The sequence below is a fragment of the Rhipicephalus sanguineus genome, chromosome 2, assembly GCF_013339695.2.
Source record: "Rhipicephalus sanguineus isolate Rsan-2018 chromosome 2, BIME_Rsan_1.4, whole genome shotgun sequence".
NCBI classification, from domain to species: domain Eukaryota; kingdom Metazoa; phylum Arthropoda; class Arachnida; order Ixodida; family Ixodidae; genus Rhipicephalus; species Rhipicephalus sanguineus.
The window spans coordinates 227,286,741-227,305,519 of record NC_051177.1 but is presented as its reverse complement, the minus strand read 5'-3'; the positions used below and the strand labels follow the sequence as shown (position 1 = coordinate 227,305,519).

The following is an 18,779-nucleotide window of genomic DNA, read 5'->3' as shown; positions in this document are numbered from 1 at the left end:
AGGGTCTGCACAAAGACAAGGCCTATGAAGCAGTGTCCATGAATCACACCGCAAATCCTCCTTCTTTATCAGACTGAATAATCGTTAAGTCCTTCTGATTTCAGATACTCCACAATCTTCACGTGAAAAGCCTTGATGCAGAGACGTTCACTTTCTGCTCGACGCAGGCCTTTTTTGTCCGTGCTTCTTAGGCTGCTCTTCAATAGTCGAGTCTTGCGCTGCTCTTCAATGGTAATAGCAATGTCATCAACGAATCATAGCTTCATAAGCGATAGCTGTGTCGGATGCTTAGTGTGCTTTTAACAGCGGAGCCGTTTAAGCCGGCCGTAATGCGTCCAACGCGAAGAAAAAGCTCCGTGTCGCGATGAGGCCATCGCGCGTTGCCTAGCAACCGGTTGCACAGTTGTGCGCCTACTTCGCTAAACCATACACTCTTTCGCCACCATCCCGCCTGCCTGGACACTGCGCACAACCACTCGGTCGCGCCAGACGTGTCGTCCTGGCCAACTGCGCATGTGCTCCTTCGTTCTGCATAAAGCCAGCGCGCGGCGCCAGACGCAGACATGGGGAGACCGAAGAAGGTTCGCATTGCCGATGAGGAAACCGCTTAGGGCCCGCTCACGCTAGCGGCAAGCCTGCCGCAACGGCGCGGTGCCGCAGAACGTCCGCCGTCGCCGCGCGCGCGAGAGCTGTCCTACTTGCACGGCAAGCTTCGCCGGCAAGCCTCCGAAAAACATGGCCGCACTGCTAAAAGCGGTTGTCGTCCACCTCGAATCTATCAAGTGGCCGCCGTGCGCTCTGTAGCGTGTAAGTTCCGAACTGGTGCTTCCATTTGCTTTAGATTCGTGTCCTTAAGCTTCGACAGCAAAGTATTCGTGCCGATTCAATCCCGTTTTTGAGAGCCGTGCTCAAATAATCAATGCTGTAGGCTTAGCGAGTCGAGATGAGCGCGTCCGAATGCTCGGAGGACATGGATTACGCGTTTGTTAGTTGTTTCTTATCCTCCATAGCTGGCGCCACTTGACCTGGCGCCAGCTTGGGGACAGTTCATTTGGTTTTACGCGACGCTTTTTTTTAATGCCGGGCAGACTAAAAGGCTCTATTGACTGCTGGAACCATGCCTGGCAATGACACGAACGACATGCGCACTTCTAGCTTGAAAAACGGGGAGCAGAAAGCAAGCAGCTCGAAGCGTCCCGCGGCAGACGCGCATGACGCGGAAAGCCGAAAGCAGACGACGCGTTGCGCCGTAGTCATGGCAACCGCTTCTCCGTCGCTGATTGGCCACGGTGGTCGCCGGCAGCCGCAGAACGGCACGAAAATGGGTCTCGGACACCGATCTCCACTAGGAGGAGCTGGATGGCGCATCGAGCTAGAGTGCCTCGATATCCTCCTCGCCCACCGCTCCGTAGGGAGTGGAGACAACCGCGTCGTCTGCTACGGCGTCCGCCATTTTCACGCCGGCTCCGATCTAGGGGCGCATTGACGGCGCGCGTGTGAGCTGTTTGCAGGCGGTACGGAGGCTTTGCGTAGGCTACAATACTCCGGAAATGCATTAATCTGCTGTCATGGTTTATTAACTATTATTTTGGATAGTTTACTGTCTAACAGCACTATGAAATTCGCCGCTTCAAGCGATGATATGCTGCTGCCTGAAACCACCTTTAAACGCCCTGTGACCGCTTGTTGGCGTGGTCGTTTATTTACTTTAAAACGAAAACGGCGTCGTTTGACACCGGTTGATCTTGCTCTGCGGGGGTAAAATAACGCGTTGCTCAGGCATTAGTGTAGAGCGATGGGTAATTGAGGTTTGAATCACCATATTACTTGGCATTTCCGCTCGTCAGGAAGATTTGCTCGGCGAAGCTGTGCTGGTTCAAAACAGTCATTATGCAGCAGTGATGATAAAGTTACTTGAGGAAATGTCGACAGTAAAGGTAATCAATTAATAAATGACCAATGAATACGTGATTGCTGTATGTTGATCCAATTGCATATCTTTGTTATCCATTATCATTTAATTGTCAAACGTATTTGGCAGAACACCTGAGGCAAAAGATAATTTAGCAAAATGACACTTTGATAAATTTCAACACGTAAAATAGCCATATCCCTCTCCGGCTCTACTTGACAAGCGAAAAAAAAACGGAATATACATCACAAAGAGAAACGAAAATGTCTCAGTTAATTGTGCCTAATACACCAACACACGATTTCAAAGTTCACTGCAGGCTCACTCCTGCACATGTCTTGCTTGCATGCCTATTAGCTCCCTTCGCCGCGGCTTGACGTAGGTGCACGCGCAGCCTCAGCCTCGCGGAGTTTGAAATTAGCAGCTTTTCCACAGCTTCTTCGTGTTGCTGACAGCATCCTGCCAACTTCGGCCGCGGAAACTTGTTGAGATATGCAGTCACAGGGGTGATTTCATCGAAAATACACTCTCGGTCCAACTGGTAACACATTATAACTAGAGAAGACAGCGCGCAGCATGCCGTCCCAGCCTCTTGGCGAACGAAAAGAAACAGCTTCGGTAGTCTTCCACGTCACGTGCAAGTTTGCGTGCGCTGAGTACGAATTAGGATTCCAAACGCTATTTCTAAAACTGGTACAGACACGCGCAGAACTTTACAATGGGATTTGTTTTCTGAATGCTTTACACTCACAGCTAAGAGAACTTGTAAATTACTTCGTACGCTGTTTCTCACCAAGAAACATTCTCCCGAACGCGATGTATAAAAGGGAAGATCTTTCAGTCATCACCCTCGTTCTACAAAAATACTGCAGAATAAACAAATATTTTGAGGGAATTGCGTAATACTTACAATTCACAAGGACGAGGGGTTTGTTAGCCACCCAGACAGTTCTCCTTTTTGGGTCGCTCGGAAAGTTGAACAGTCGCCACCATTGCTCGATTGGTTTGAGCACAGTGGCACACAGCCAGTGACGTAGGCAGAAATTTTTTTCGGGGGGGGGGGGGGCACCTTTTTGATTCGACATTGGGTCTGTCCAGATAAGCGAGGTAGAGTGTCATATTGTGCTCTGTATCCCATGGAAAAAAAATTCTGGGGGGGGGGGGCACGAACCTGGTGTGCCCCCCCCCCTCCTCTGGCTACGCCTGCACAAAGGAGCCAGGCATTTCGCGTGAAAGCGCTCAAAGAACGCCGCATCAAATCCCTGCCGACCACCGCCACGTTGTAGCCAGGTCTCGACACGCACCCTCGGCGTGAAAATGGCGGACAGCGCTACGAAAACTGGTTTTGGCGACAGGAGCTCAGTCAAAGGATGTCTCCACTCTCTACGGAGGGGTGGGCGAGGAGGACATCGAGGCACTCTACATCGAGCACGCGAGCGTGAAGCCAACGGAAGCCGCCGTTTTTGTCCCGGAAGAGAGCTTTTCTCTTCTTTTTTTAAAGAAATACCTGCCTGTAGCGCAGTAAACTGTACGAATCGACTGGAAAAGTCGTCAGGGGAGACATTTCACGAGTAAGTACCTCAAAGTTGCATTACGTTTTACGCATTTTGTACGTTGCAGCACTCCGCCATATTCGGACGGTGTCGGCACGGCGTCTGTCATCTTTCGTGTAGCGTTCGTCGGCGTTTAAAGTGAGGCGTAATCGCAGAGTTTGAAAAAATAAAAAATAAAAACGATCATAACAGCTGCCACCCGAGAATATTTTAATTGCGCGACTGAGACGGAAAGAAGACGCCAGCTTCCGGGACAAACAGGGGACCTTCCGGTGGCTTCACAAGCGCCCGCTTCGCAGAGCGGGGATGCGCCGTCCAGCCTTTTTAATGGAGGTCAGTGGTCTCGGACCTATTCTTCCAACGGCAAAGAACGGCTGACGTGCGCGAACGAAATCGCTTGCGCACGGCAGCCTGAGAACGGAAAACGGCAGACGGCGAGCTGCCGTGCCGCTAGCGTGAGCGGGCCCTTACCGTGAATTGCGGCGCGCTGCCAACGAGGCTGCTGGGCTCGACTCGTTTAAACAAGTCCTCGACGTAGAACGGCTGAAACGGCAAGAGGCGACTGTGCTGAACTCGATCGAAACTTGGCATCACTTGGCATTACTTTGTATAACTTAGCATCACTTGTCATCACTTCTTATGGCCAGGACCAACTAGGAACCGATCACCTCAGCTGTGCCTTACGCCACTAATGCAAGCTACGCCCGTTGTTTTTTTCTGAATGACGTTTCTTTCGCCACTCGGAATTCTTCGTTCCTGTTTGATGCTGGTGACATCAAGATATTTATGGAAATTCATTTTGTTAACGATTGTAGCATGCTGCAGTCACACTTGTTTTCTCTTTCTGAATGGTGCGAGAGCATAACCTCTGACTGAGTACTGAAGGAAAAAATTGTAGCGCAAAGCAACACACGGAGAGACAGAGAGGACGGGACTGGCGCTAACTTCCAACTGTGTTTATTGAAGAAACGTACGTACATGTATAAGGAACACAAGAACAGCAAGGGCATGACACTCGCGATAATCAGGCACAAAGCTAAGGGGGGAACATATCTGTAAGCATTGTCAGCAGGAAATCATTTTTGGCAAACATTGCATAACAAGGAAGCTCCATGACTTTGGCGGTTGCACGCGTGTTCTACAGATTGCAATTTTGAAACTGCTAGATAAAGGAAAAAGGACCAAAGAATAGGCACGAAAACTTGGAGATTGTTCATAAGATTGGTTCTTACATGGCGATAACAACGGTTCTACATGAACAGAAACTAGAAAGCAATGCGTGATACGTAAAAGCGATGCTTCAGTATACATCACAAACGACGAATTGCGGGCGTAACCAATCAGAAAAACCAATGAACAAAAACAAACAAGAAAAACATTTTTTTTCTCTCTCTAACGGAAGCGCGTGTGCTTCTGCAAGCAGAATTCCAATGAAAACGACAACAAAACTTAAAGGACCAATGGGGTGCGTCAAAAAATCAACAAGAAATAACGGCAACAAGACTTAAACGTGCAAAGGGGCGTCAATAAAACAGCAAAAATGAAAGTAAGATAACCCAAATGAGGTGAAAGTTAAACATGTCCTTCCAAGAAGGTCACTTCATTACTCATGAGTGTTATTGAAGGCGTGCTAATGCAGTTGTCACCGGTCTTTAAAATATAGTATCACGCCTTCAATAACACTCATGAGTAATGAAGTGACCTTCTTGGAAGGACATTCCAAGAAGGTCAATTCCAAGAGGGCTACAATTTTTTCCTTCAGAAGTCATCAACCAACTAGCCCAACAAAACGTATTGCTAAGTCTGACTGAGTACTATTAATAAGAAAGTAATGTTTCACTCGCACAACTTCTAGCGTGTCATTTCCATTCTCTGTTAATGACGTGTCATTATGTAGGTTTTTTTACGAAAAATAATAAACTCTCCAGCCACTTTACTAAAGTTAAACTTTAGAAGCTATAAAACTGACTCGACGTTTCGGGACCGATTCGGTTCCTTCCTCAGGGGTGACTGTTCGGCCGGCTCCGAAGCTAGTGAGTTTCTTTGGTGGTGTCCCCCTCTCCATTGTCCTTCTTCCCACCGTTCTTGTTGCCGCGGTGTTTCTTCCACTGGTTCCATAGACCGTGCACGTACACACTCGGCAAGGTTCCAGTTGAGCGGTTGACATTTCCCGGTGTTTTTTGGATATGCCAGGATTCCAAGAACTGCCTTTTTGTGTGGTTGCCTTCCGTGTCGATGACCCGGGCGTCGTCAAAATTGATGCAGTGGTCCATCTTTTCGCTGTGTTCAGCGAGGGCGTTTCGCGCAGCGTTGAAGCTACGCACGTCGTTTCGATGTTGCCGTATCCTTTCGGGGAAGTTTTTTGTTTCACCGATGTAAGTGGCGTCACAGTCCGTGCATGGAATCTCGTAGACCAACCCGGGGCATCTTTCTTTTGGCAATCGGTCTTTTGGCCGTGGCAGGAGACGCCCGATTGTTGACACGGGCTTGTGCGCTACCTGGATGCCTTCTCTTCCCAGCACCCTGGACAGTTGCTCGCTGATTCCCGGAACGTATGGGACCGAGATGCGGTAGGAACGTTTGGGGGAAGCCTCATTGTTAGTGTCACCCATTGCAGAAGAATGCGGATGTGGGACGCTTTCCCGGCGTCGCTGGCGCACTCGGCGAATAAAGCTCTTCGGGTATCCATTGTCCAGGAGGTCGGTGGTGATCGCTTTTTCTTCTTTTCTCCGTATTTCTTTGGAGCTGCAGACGGCCTCTGCGCGATTCAGGAGTGTGTTCACCACTGATGTTTTGTGGGCGGTCGGGTGGTTAGAGCTGAACTGCAGGTATCGTCCGGTGTGTGTAGGTTTTCGGTACATCGAGAAGCTCAAACGTCCTTTCAGCCCCGTTTTTTGCCGTTTCACTAGCACATCCAGAAAAGGAAGCACGTTGTTCTTTTCATGTTCCACGGTGAATTGAATCGCCGGTTCCATCGAATTTAGGTGTGCCAGGAAACCGTCGATGTTAGACTCCTTGATCACGCAAAAGACGTCATCCACATACCTCAAAAATATTTCTGGTGGTTCGGCGAACGTGTCCAAAGCTCGTGTTTCGATGTGTTCCATCGTCAAGTTTGCCGCTGTGGCTGAAATGGCGGCTCCCATGGCGGTTCCCCTCGTTTGTTGGTAGAATTCACCTCCGACAGAAAAATATGTTGCGTTGAGGCAGAACTCCATCAGACGGCACAGTTCGTCCGTGCTGAGGTTCGTCCTTTCGCTGAGGTTCTCATCCCTCTCCAGGGCGGCTCGGGCAGCTGAGACCGCGAGGGGTACGGGCACGCTCGTGAACAGTGAAACTACATCGAAAGACACGAGGCTTTCGTCGCTGCCGATTGTCACCTCCGACATGCGCTGAACAAAATGGGTGGCGTTCTTTACATGTGTGGCTGTCTTCCCCACTAGTGGTGACAGGGTCCTGTGTAGATGTTCGGACAGCATGCACAAGCCGAACGCCGCCTCCTGAAAGCCCGAGTACACGAATGCCACAACATCATCAGGAAGAAGGAACTGGACTTATACTTCCTCCGCAGACAACTGGAATACCAGATGCCCGACGTATTCGGGTCCCTGGACACATTCGCAAGAAACGTCGCCGCAACCACAGACCAAATCAACCAAACAGCCCTAAAGAGTAAACTCGCAGCACTGAAGAACAGCAAGGAACCCCGGAACGACAGCAAGACCACCAAAAGCGTCGTCAATCTGTCATCAAGACAACTATCGGAGCATGAGGCAAGCGTTCTGTCTAAAGGACACAATTTCAATACAACTACTCCGCCACCTCTGCCACAGATCATCGCAGCCGTTGAAGATGGCATACAACACATAGACAGCGATTCAAGAGACAACGTAAGACTCAAAGCCATTGGAATCCTCTCAAAGCTACCAGCTCGACCGCGAGGGAACCTTACAAAACCTGAAAAAGAAGCACTTCAAGAACTCCGAAAAGACTCAACCATAACCATCCTACCAGCAGACAAAGGTAATTCGACCGTTATACTTGATCGGAAATCCTATGAGGACAAGATAAAAAAACCTGCTGAACAACCCTGAATACGTGAAACTCAAGAAAGACCCCACACCCAGGTTTCAACGAGAGCTAAACAAGCTATTGGCTGACATTTTCAAAGGCCACCCAGACTCAAGAACGCTGTACTTACGCCTCATATGTAGAAACGGTTCCGCGCCGGGATTCTACGGCCTTCCAAAGATCCACAAACCGGGGATACCGCTACCTCCGATAGTTGACTTTAGAACATCCCCACTTCGCATGACGTCCGAACATCTACACAGGACCCTGTCACCACTAGTGGGGAAGACAGCCACACATGTAAAGAACGCCACCCATTTTGTTCAGCGCATGTCGGAGGTGACAATCGGCAGTGACGAAAGCCTCGTGTCTTTCGATGTAGTTTCACTGTTCACGAGCGTGCCCGTACCCCTCGCGGTCTCAGCTGCCCGAGCCGCCCTGGAGAGGGATGAGAACCTCAGCGAAAGGACGAACTGTGCCGTCTGATGGAGTTCTGCCTCAACGCAACATATTTTTCTGTCAGAGGTGAATTCTACCAACAAACGAGGGGAACCGCCATGGGAGCCGCCATTTCAGCCACAGCGGCAAACTTGACGATGGAACACATCGAAACACGAGCTTTGCACACGTTCGCCGAACCACCAGAAATATTTTTGAGGTATGTGGATGACGTCTTTTGCGTGATCAAGGAGTCTAACATCGACGGTTTCCTGGCACACCTAAATTCGATGGAACCGGCGATTCAATTCACCGTGGAACATGAAAAGAACAACGTGCTTCCTTTTCTGGATGTGCTAGTGAAACGGCAAAAAACGGGGCTGAAAGGACGTTTGAGCTTCTCGATGTACCGAAAACCTACACACACCGGACGATACCTGCAGTTCAGCTCTAACCACCCGACCGCCCACAAAACATCAGTGGTGAACACACTCCTGAATCGCGCAGAGGCCGTCTGCAGCTCCAAAGAAATACGGAGAAAAGAAGAAAAAGCGATCACCACCGACCTCCTGGACAATGGATACCCGAAGAGCTTTATTCGCCGAGTGCGCCAGCGACGCCGGGAAAGCGTCCCCCATCCGCATTCTTCTGCAATGGGTGACACTAACAATGAGGCTTCCCCCAAACGTTCCTACCGCATCTCGGTCCCATACGTTCCGGGAATCAGCGAGCAACTGTCCAGGGTGCTGGGAAGAGAAGGCATCCAGGTAGCGCACAAGCCCGTGTCAACAATCGGGCGTCTCCTGCCACGGCCAAAAGACCGATTGCCAAAAGAAAGATGCCCCGGGTTGGTCTACGAGATTCCATGCACGGACTGTGACGCCACTTACATCGGTGAAACAAAAAACTTCCCCGAAAGGATACGGCAACATCGAAACGACGTGCGTAGCTTCAACGCTGCGCGAAACGCCCTCGCTGAACACAGCGAAAAGATGGACCACCGCATCAATTTTGACGACGCCCGGGTCATCGACATGGAAGGCAACCACACAAAAAGGCAGTTCTTGGAATCCTGGCATATCCAAACAACACCGGGAAATGTCAACCGCTCAACTGGAACCTTGCCGAGTGTGTACGTGCACGGTCTATGGAACCAGTGGAAGAAACACCGCGGCAACAAGAACGGTGGGAACAAGGACAATGGAGAGGGGGACACCACCAAAGAAACTCACTAGCTTCGGAGCCGGCCGAACAGTCACCCCTGAGGAAGGAACCGAATCGGTCCCGAAACGTCGGGTCAGTTTTATAGCTTCTAAAGTTTAACTTTAGCAAAGTGGCTGGAGAGTTTATTATTTTTCGTAAAAAAATTTTTCACCCAGCCAGACAGATCTCTGTCGAATATGTTCACATTTAAATCATTATGTAGGTTTGTGAGATCAATTATCTCGGTGTTATCATTCACACAACCTTACACTTTTCTGCTCACTCTGAGCGTGTCTTCGTCCTCTCGGCTGTGTTTGCAGAATATCTAGAGAGTTTTACGGTCCTATACGCTTGCGCAAATTGTACACCGTAGTATGTCTTCCCTATTTGAATATGTGTGTGTGTAATCTGGAATGATATTTCCAATTCCAGAAGCAACACCATTGAAAGAATCCAGAAAAATATTCCTGAGGATATATAACCATCGCTGCGCTAGAAATCACTCTGTATCGCGGCGTAACACTGTTAGATCGTTATCATTGCCATCACTTCAATAAGGACGAAGTCGCGCTGAGCGCTTTTTGTGTTATAAATAGAGACCGGATTTTAGGCAAATGCCTATTTTGTTACTTGCACTCCTATCGCGCCATTTTGATATATGAGCCTGAATTAGAGATTAAGAAGGGCTTTATAGTGTTCTTATAGTGCCTATAAATGCCTATTTTTGGCGTTCGTGCTTGAATGCTTACAAATGCCTATAAATGTCTATTTTCAAAATTGCCGCTTATATGAACGCTTTTTAGGCTCAAGTTTCGCTCCCGGGTGCTGTCTGAGACCGTTATTCATGTTACCGCGTAAGATTGGCTGTTGGGAACTATGAGGTTCAACCTAGTCTTCTAGTTCAACCAACCAAAAACCGCTACAGCAGTGAAGCGGGACACGCCGGCGAGCATTCGCCGCCGCGCTGACATGGCTCGAGCGGTTGGCGAATGCGAAAGGAGAGTGAAGAGCGAATAAATAAAGAAACATATGATGTGTACCCAGCTTTTGTTTTGTTTGTAATGTACTTTTTAAGGCGTTCACTGGAGTAGCGTAGCCAGAAATCGTTTTCAGCGGAGGGGGGGGGGGACAACCATACTTTTTATATGTTCGTGCAAGCGTTGTATGTGTGCGTGTATATACACACCCTCAGAACTGAAAAATTTAGGGAAGGGGGAGGTTGAATCCCCGCACCCCCCACCCCCCCTCTTCGCCTGATTACGCTAGTGGTTCGCTGCCAGGGGAGAAATTGGCTCACGCAATTCGACCCGGCCAATAGGAGGAATCCCTCCCTCCTGGTCTTTTAGCAATCTGGCTGTCTGCTCCTGCTCTGCACATTTCAGTCATGCCGGAAAAACTCAGGAGCGTGTTTATTCTACAGTGGACACTTCACTCACTCTGCAGAACAGGGGAGGGCCAACCGTGCGGGACAAAGCAGACTATGTTCGAATGTTGGCGCCTTCGTCTCATCTTGAGCAATAACATTTTTGTTTTCCTGTCGTAGACAGAGGTCGCGCACGTATTCGTTTGAAATTATCTGCATTTATGTGAAAATTTATTGTGCCTATATTTACGATTTTGGAAGCCTAAAACATTGTTTTGCCTGCCTATTTTTGGCGCCTAAAACGAGCTTTTTTAGTGCCTAAAAATCCGGCCTCTAGTTATAAAACGATCGAAGTTGAAATTCGCATTGGTTTGAGCAGCGGAACTGAAAAGCAAGGACAAAGAGAGGGCAGGCAAGGACGTTGCTTTTAGCGACGTCTTTGTCTTCTCTTTGTCCATCGTTTTGAGATTTGAGATTTGAGATTTGATTTATTTTCTGCACGTACAACAGAAAAAACGAAGCAAAAGCAAAAGGCTACATAGCCTGACGGAGGCTTTTGCTCCGAAATACAGTCTGGCAAAAAAAAAAATAACATAAAATAAAAACTATTATAACATGTCATACACAACTTAGACACAATTAGAGAACATCATTTTATACAAATACAGTTTGCAAATTCTGATCAAACATATAACCATCACAAACATAAAAAAAGGAACAGGACAGTAAATAGTACTGAAGTACCTAAAAACACATCGTTATCGCAATATATGCAATAGGTGACGTAAAGAAAGCGTCTGCAGGCACACATTGCTAAGCAGCTTGAACAAACAAACAAAAAAAAATACAAAGGAGACAAAGAGTGTAACTGTACTCTAAGCAGTTGGGACACATAAAGTAATGAATAATCCAAATGTCTGTATTATGCGTATTCAATGCCATTATAAAGGAGAATTTCCTTAAACTTATTTTTGGAAGTTTTCTTATTCAGGTCAACTACGTCATTCAGTTTGTTGAGGAGACTCGGTATTTGATAATCAATATGTTGTTGACCATATGTTGTTCTAATTTGCGGAGTTCTTATACTATGTGTACGGAGACAGTACTCAGCACATCGAGAAGAATCGTACATGGGGTATAGCTTATTATTTTGGATATACAATAATAACTTATAATAATATATTTGGTTTGCTTGTAATATGAGATATTTAGAGAATAATGGACGTGCGCTAAGTCCTCGCGGTTGACCGTAATATCCCTCGAACATTCGTAGTACCTTCTTTTGAAGTGTAAGTAATGTCTTATAGTTTTGTGCTGTCGTTGTTCCCCAACATAAGACACAATAACTTAGCCTGGAATATAACAGTGTATAATATAATGCTTTCTTTAGCCAAAGTGGTAATAATGGACATAGTTTGTACATACATCCAACACTTCTACTTAGATCTGCTGCCAATTTATTTATATGTTCATTCCAGGAAAGGTCTTCCTGGAACCACACACCTAAGAATTTCTGTACCTTGACTTGTTCTAAGGTCCTGACCCTCAAAGGAGACTTTTGGCTTTATATTCCGTGGTTATTGATGGGCGCAAACAACATATATTTAGTTTTACTCGTGTTTAGCCGCAACTTGTTTACTTTAAGCCAGCAAGACAACTTATTTAGATATGCGTTTACAGTCATTTCAAGTTCAGAGATCGAGGAACCAGCAAAAAAAATATTAGTGTCGTCAGCATACATGATTAATTTAGGAGAATCCGGAATGTCACACAAGTCATTTACATAAACTATAAACAATAAAGGACCAAGTATCGATCCTTGTGGGACACCTTTGTTGACCCTCGCACGGGGAGATGTCTCTTGATTAATAGCGACATACTGATAGCGGTCTGTTAAATAATTTTGAATTAACCTATTGGCAACTCCACGGACACCGTAGTTATTAAGTTTTTCTAAAAGGACACTATGGTGCACGGTGTCGAACGCTTTGCGGAAATCAACAAAAAGTCCAAGCGTATATAGCTTTTTCTCAAATTGGTTAGGATCTCGTTTTTTATATTAAGTAATGCAAGCTCGGTGGATTTACATTTTTGAAAGCCAAATTGGGCATCACTTATTACATTGTACTTCGCAAAAAATTTTTGTAATCTAATATTAATAGCACTTTCAAAAACTTTTGACAGAATCGGTAGTACCGATATTGGTCGGTAGTTTCCAATCTCTTGGTCATTACCACCCTTGAAAACCGGGCACACGCGAGCTATTTTTAATTCATCGGGAAAGACGCCGGTAACAAGAGTTAAATTAATAATATGTGACAACGCAGGTGATATAACATCAGCGACGTATTTTATTGGTATAGGTTTAATATCATCATAACCTGCTGCGCAATTATTTTTAATCTTTGTTATTAATTCTTCGATTTCATGGCATGAGATAGAGTGCAGAACTATGGAGTTAGATAAGCGACGGTCATTTACAGGCAATTGTGGATCCTCGTCATACCTCACTTCATCGAAATTACAACTTTTTATGAAGTAGTCATTCATTGCCGTTGCCACCTCTCGGTAACCAAGACCACTAGAGTTATCCATAACCCTAGGAATGTGGCTTTGTTTTATTTGACCAGAAAGATTTCTAACCTCGTTCCAAATTTTGCTCGGATTATCACTTATTCTACTAAATAAATTCTCATAATACCTGAATTTAGCGCGCCTTATTTCACCATTTAGATGGTTTCTGTATTTTTTGAACTCGCTTAGTAATTTGATATCTCGTGTCTTTATAAATGCATGGTACATGCTGTTCTTCTTTGTTATTTTTTTAAATAGCGCATTATTTATCCAAGGTTTTCTAATTTTCTGGCGTTTTGCGTTCTTCACCGACACCGGGAAAGCTTCATCATAACAATTTATAAATTTATCAATGAATAGCTTGTATGCCGAGTTAGCATCCATTTCTTGTAACACGTGGTTCCAGTCTGTTGCGATCACACGATGCCGGAAGATTCCAAGCGTCTTAGCGTTGATCTGGCGACACCGTACTTTTTCATTGCTTTTGCAAGCACAATTTGAAGAAGGAATGGTGCAAAAGATCGGCAGATGATCGCTTATATCTACTGCCAGCGATCCAGCAACGCAAGACGGTGGGGGTGTGTTCGTAAAACATATATCAAGTAGTGTCGCAGACTGTGCAGTTAGTCGGGTTGCCTTAGAAATTACGTTATTACAGGCAAATGAATTTGCCAGCGCTATTAACTGCCGTGAAATTGCATCCTGAGACAGCATATCGATGTTTACATCACCCATTATCACAAATGGAAAGCCAGTAGGACACAAGTACTCAAAAACGTCTTCAATGAATTTAATGAATTTTGCTTTACACCCCGAGGGTGGTCGGTAAACGATCACGGCGAATGCTTTTTCTAAGCGAACCATGAGGCACTCTACAACTTCATTGATCACGGAGAATTGGGGGACAACTTCATGCTTTAAGGATTGTTTAACGTAAATAGCTACTCCACCACCTCTGCCAACGGGACGCACTAGGCCATTGTAAGTGTAGTTTTCAAAATATGGTGGATCTTTGCCTACAGTTAGCCAGGTTTCAGAGAACAGCAGCAAGTCAAAGCTAAATGTAAGGGAGCTGAATATATTGAGGATCTTATCTGTCTTGTGGCGTATGCTGCGTGTGTTTAAATGAAAAACCTTTATGCTCCTACGCGCTGCCCCAAGCAGAATATTCACAGAACTGCTATCATGATAGCCATCACTAGGCATTGCTATATCAGTGCTCATCTTAAACGAACGTCTATCAGTTTATGCATGTTCAAAAAAAGAAAAGTGTTCACTCTGTGGCAGTTCCGCCCCCTTCCACGGTCATCTTGGCGAGGTCATCTGCGTTTCTAATCTTTAGTACAGGCGAGGTTTCGTTTCTACGAGCAAAGATCTTGCCCCCCGATGTCCAGACAAATTTCCAACGCATTTCCTTCTTTCTTTGAATAGCAGATCCAAGAAGCTGTTTTCCGTGTTTCGTCAAGTGCTCATTGACATATACTGCAGAAGACGTCTGGCTGCCCAGGTCCTTGCTGTCAATTCTAACTTTCTTTGACTTGCTTAGAATGGCAAGCTTCTTTGTCCTGCGCACAAATCGGACTACTATGTTAGTTTGGTCATGACGAGCAGTCGGTACTCTGTGACAGATATCGACGTCGTCTGCAGTTATTTCCTCTTGAATGACACCACAGATTTTCTTAACCGCATCAAGGGGATCAACGTCAGATGGGACACCCTTAATTTCCAGATTATTTGAGCGCTGATAAGCTTCAACCTCCTCTATTCTACGGTGCAGTCTGTCGTTTTCAGCTTTGAGCTCTTGGTTTTCTTTTATTACAGATTGAATATCTGCTCTAAGTTCTTTCACTTCGTTCAAAGCATCTTTTATATCTCGAAGTTCCTTTCTTAGTTCTCGTCGTAAGTCTTCGATTGCTTTAGCAGCATCCTTCGACATGGTTAGCCAACACAAATGCGTTCACTTGCTAATGATGACACAGGAACAGCACGTCCGGCAGCAGTGCACAAATCGCAAAAGAAACAGCAGGCAAATTCTCACCTGAAACAGGCGTAGATTTAGTAAGCGATGCCAAAGTGCACTGCTGCCGAACTGTAGGCGACGACTTTCTTGCAGCGTCTTTTGTAGCAGCGGTGAACCGTCGCCCTCTGGTGGTGCGCTGCTTAAGTCGTGGACAAGCAAACACGCCCCGCTTCGCCTGGGCCAGGGTATCAGGCTGCGTCAACGATGTGTCGGTCGTAGGCGTATCTGAAACAGGCGTAGATTTAGTAAGCGATGCCAAAGTGCACTGCTGCCGAACTGTAGGCGACGACTTTCTTGCAGCGTCTTTTGTAGCAGCGGTGAACCGTCGCCCTCTGGTGGTGCGCTGCTTAAGGTCGTGGACAAGCAAACACGCCCCGCTTCGCTGGGCCAGGGTATCAGGCTGCGTCAACGATGTGTCGGTCGTAGGCGTATCTGAACAGGACGTAGATTTAGTAGCGACGTCTTTGTCTTCTCTTTGTCCATCTGTCTTCAGTTCGGGGCTCGAACCAGTGGTAGCTATGAACCAACTAGGTCCATTGAATACCGTTTTGATTAAAAAACGAAACATTTGGGTGAATGTCAACGAAAATGACACACACGAAGGTGACACAAGAAGGAAATTTGGGCGGGTCTAATATGCATCATCGAATAATATTGGGCGCAAGGCGACGCCTATATACTCAAGTATTTTAAACCAACCATCTCGACATGACATCAACAGTCAGTACTTTCTGGTTTATAATTGTGGTCTCGCGCTTAGTAATATCCGTGGTTACTTTGCTCTCTCTGCAGGAGCCGTGATCGTCATCGTCACCATGGTGCTACCATCCCCAGCCCCACGGCTGACTTCAGCTACGCGTCCCGCCCTGCTGCAATTTCCCAGCTAGGCCTCAATATGTCCCAGGCGTTCCAAGACGGCGGAAGCAGCCACTCCGTTGAGGCATGCCTGCCCGGTGCCGCCACCTAGAGACCAATACACCACGCATCTTATCTACCCAGAGGCTGCTCTTCAAATACACCACAATTCGCCGGTCCGGGTTACTAACGTCGCTCCAACAGTTCCTCAAAGTAGTGGACGTGAGTGTTAGGCTGCCTTTAGGAAGAACGGTCGGATGCAAAGATGACTGCAGTAAAAATGATAGGCGAGTTGGTTCATATTCATCGCGAAATTTTAGCGCGCACGAATGACAAGGACACAGAGTACGGAGAAAAATTTGTCCTCTACACTGTGTCCTTGCATTTGTGCACGCTGTAATTTCGCGATGCAGATAGAATTCTATGACCTTCGTTCACCCGTCCTAACTACTCAAGATGGCGATCGCGGGCAGTAACGTCAAAGTGCATTCTATCCACCTTCCCTGCCCATCCTTATAGCATGCCGCGGGTAGACTGTCAGCTCGATGTGTATGTAAACACTCGCCCTAAGTCAAAACTACTGTGATTAACCAACATAAGTGGAAGGAATTTCATTGATCTTTCGTTCTGTTTTTGTTGCTGTTCAGAAAACGAGGCTGTCGACTTTACCACGGCACCGTATTTTTATGAGCATGTTTTAAAAACATTTTGGATGCACATTGTATAAAAAACACTAACCTGTGTGTATTCCAATAGTGCGTCGTGAGTGACGTGCCTGTTCTCATTTTAAAATTGGCATGTATAGATATCTGCCTTCGGCAGACCTGTGTAAGCTGATTGTTGTCATTGCGCTCTTCTTGTACATTAATATCAGATTAGCGTTATAAGTTATCTACTCGTTTCTGTTACTTCTAGCCTCATTCATTAGTAACAGAAAATAAGTTGTTCACGTTCAGATTTATGTGTGTGATAGAAATATTCAGTCTGAATGCGCGCAGATTCTCGTAAGCCCACAACATTTGGGCTACTGTCGTGTTGCCTTCAGCCACTTTGCAGTGCCGCCTTATGTCAAGTAGCCAATTGTGTACAGGTTTAGTACCTCAGCTTGTACCACGTGGGCCTGCCTCGTAGTTCATCTCTGATGCTGCATTCATGAGAAACGGTTCTTTTATTTGCAGTCTAATATGCTCCCTCAGTAAAACCAGCATATTCGTTTACCGTGAAAAACTATTACCTTTTTGTCTGGGACTGCAGTGATTACTGCATCCAAGTGTTCGCTGATGTGCTCCCTTTTTGCTTCTCTGATTGTGTTGACATACAACCAAGCGCATATATTACCATAGAAAAACATTTGATGATGTTGCTTCAATTACGAGCATCAGACGTTCGCGTGTTGCCTTTAATGTTCATGGAGCACGCTCTATCTACACACTTGCTCTAACCAACGTGAAACAGCAGTGCGCGCGATCAGTATTCTGGTAACAGTACGACACAATGTGCCTGCCCTGGCAATCAAGGCTCTCACCAGTATGTATACGTCAGACATATTTAGCGTAGAATGGACACAGGACTTCCTCTGTCCTTCTTGCGCTAATTAATTATATCTGAAGTCAATCCGCACTAACTAAGCTTAACTCGAATCAACCAGTCTGCTCTCGCCTGGCGCAGTTGTCAAAATGGTCGTTTCTCTTCGAGTGAGAGGCCACGAAATCCTTGTACTTTGCAGACACTTAGGCCAGTTGATCAATCAGAGCACTGTGAAGGTTACGTTATCTGAAAAAGTAGACTGTTACATGATACACAGCATCCATATTTTTTCGCAATTGAACATACTATAATTACGAAATTAGCACATGCACGCGCAGTCACATTTTGACACTCTGTGACTTACTAGACAAGGTTTTTGTTCTTGCGATGAAATAGCCACGTACGTGTGGTTTTTGGTATCAAATTAGATTAATATTCAGCAATGCGTGAATCAAGGAAAAAACATTTTTTGAGGCAACAGCCTTAAGTACCTTGTTGCGCGACCCCATGAGAGAAACACAGCAGGCGAATAAAGTAGTACAGAAACCCATGTGACCTACGTCATTCGTGACGACATGATGCCAAGTCATCACGTGACGTAGTCACGACGTACATGCAAGCACAAATGCAACCAATGTAATGTGAAACAATACACGCACCAACCCCTTGCACTGCACCACAATAGATGACCCGGTATATGTGAGCACCGTATCTGGTCCTTGCATGCAGTGCCATTGGGATACTTGTGTTTTGCGTAATGAAGGAATAAACATGAACAGCGTACGTGTAAATTTATGGTGGACTGAGAAGTAGCCCTGTAGCACAGCGACCTGTTATTATAAGTCCGTCTAATATCCAACGCCTTTCAAGGCGAAAGCCTTGAATATGTGTATGTTTTGAGGCCACCACACAATGAATACCTGTAAAAAAGTAGCACGTGAGCGCGAGAGCTGCGCGTCTACTTTGTGCCCTTCGTCATTCCGGCGTTCGCGTTCGTAAATTAAATGAAAAAATTTGCACCATCTCCCACTAAAGTGAACCATGTGGGGATGCGAAGCAGCGCATGGGTCGACTTAAGGTTCTGTTCAACACGGGCACCTTGCCCGATGTTAACGCGTCCTTGCAAGTGGAGCACACCATGAATTCACTGTAGTTGCTGTTCCTGTTACTCGTCCAGAACTCTTGTTAGAGCACCCCATGCGGGTTCATTGCGCGTCTGCAGAATCTCATTCCCCGACGTCATCAAGTGATTGCTGAGAGAGT

The 18,779-nt window shown here is 46.3% G+C and overlaps 1 protein-coding gene across 1 annotated transcript in view; it reads left to right on the top strand.

Moving 5' to 3' along the window:
• Positions 1–18,396, top strand: part of LOC119384145 (adenylate cyclase type 3) — a 778,406-nt gene extending 760,010 nt beyond the window's left edge. The window contains exon 19 of the mRNA XM_037652438.2: positions 15,927–18,396. The gene's annotated coding sequence lies outside the window, so the exon portion shown is untranslated. The remainder of the gene's footprint in view (positions 1–15,926) is intronic.
• The last annotated feature ends 383 nt before the right edge of the window (positions 18,397–18,779 follow it).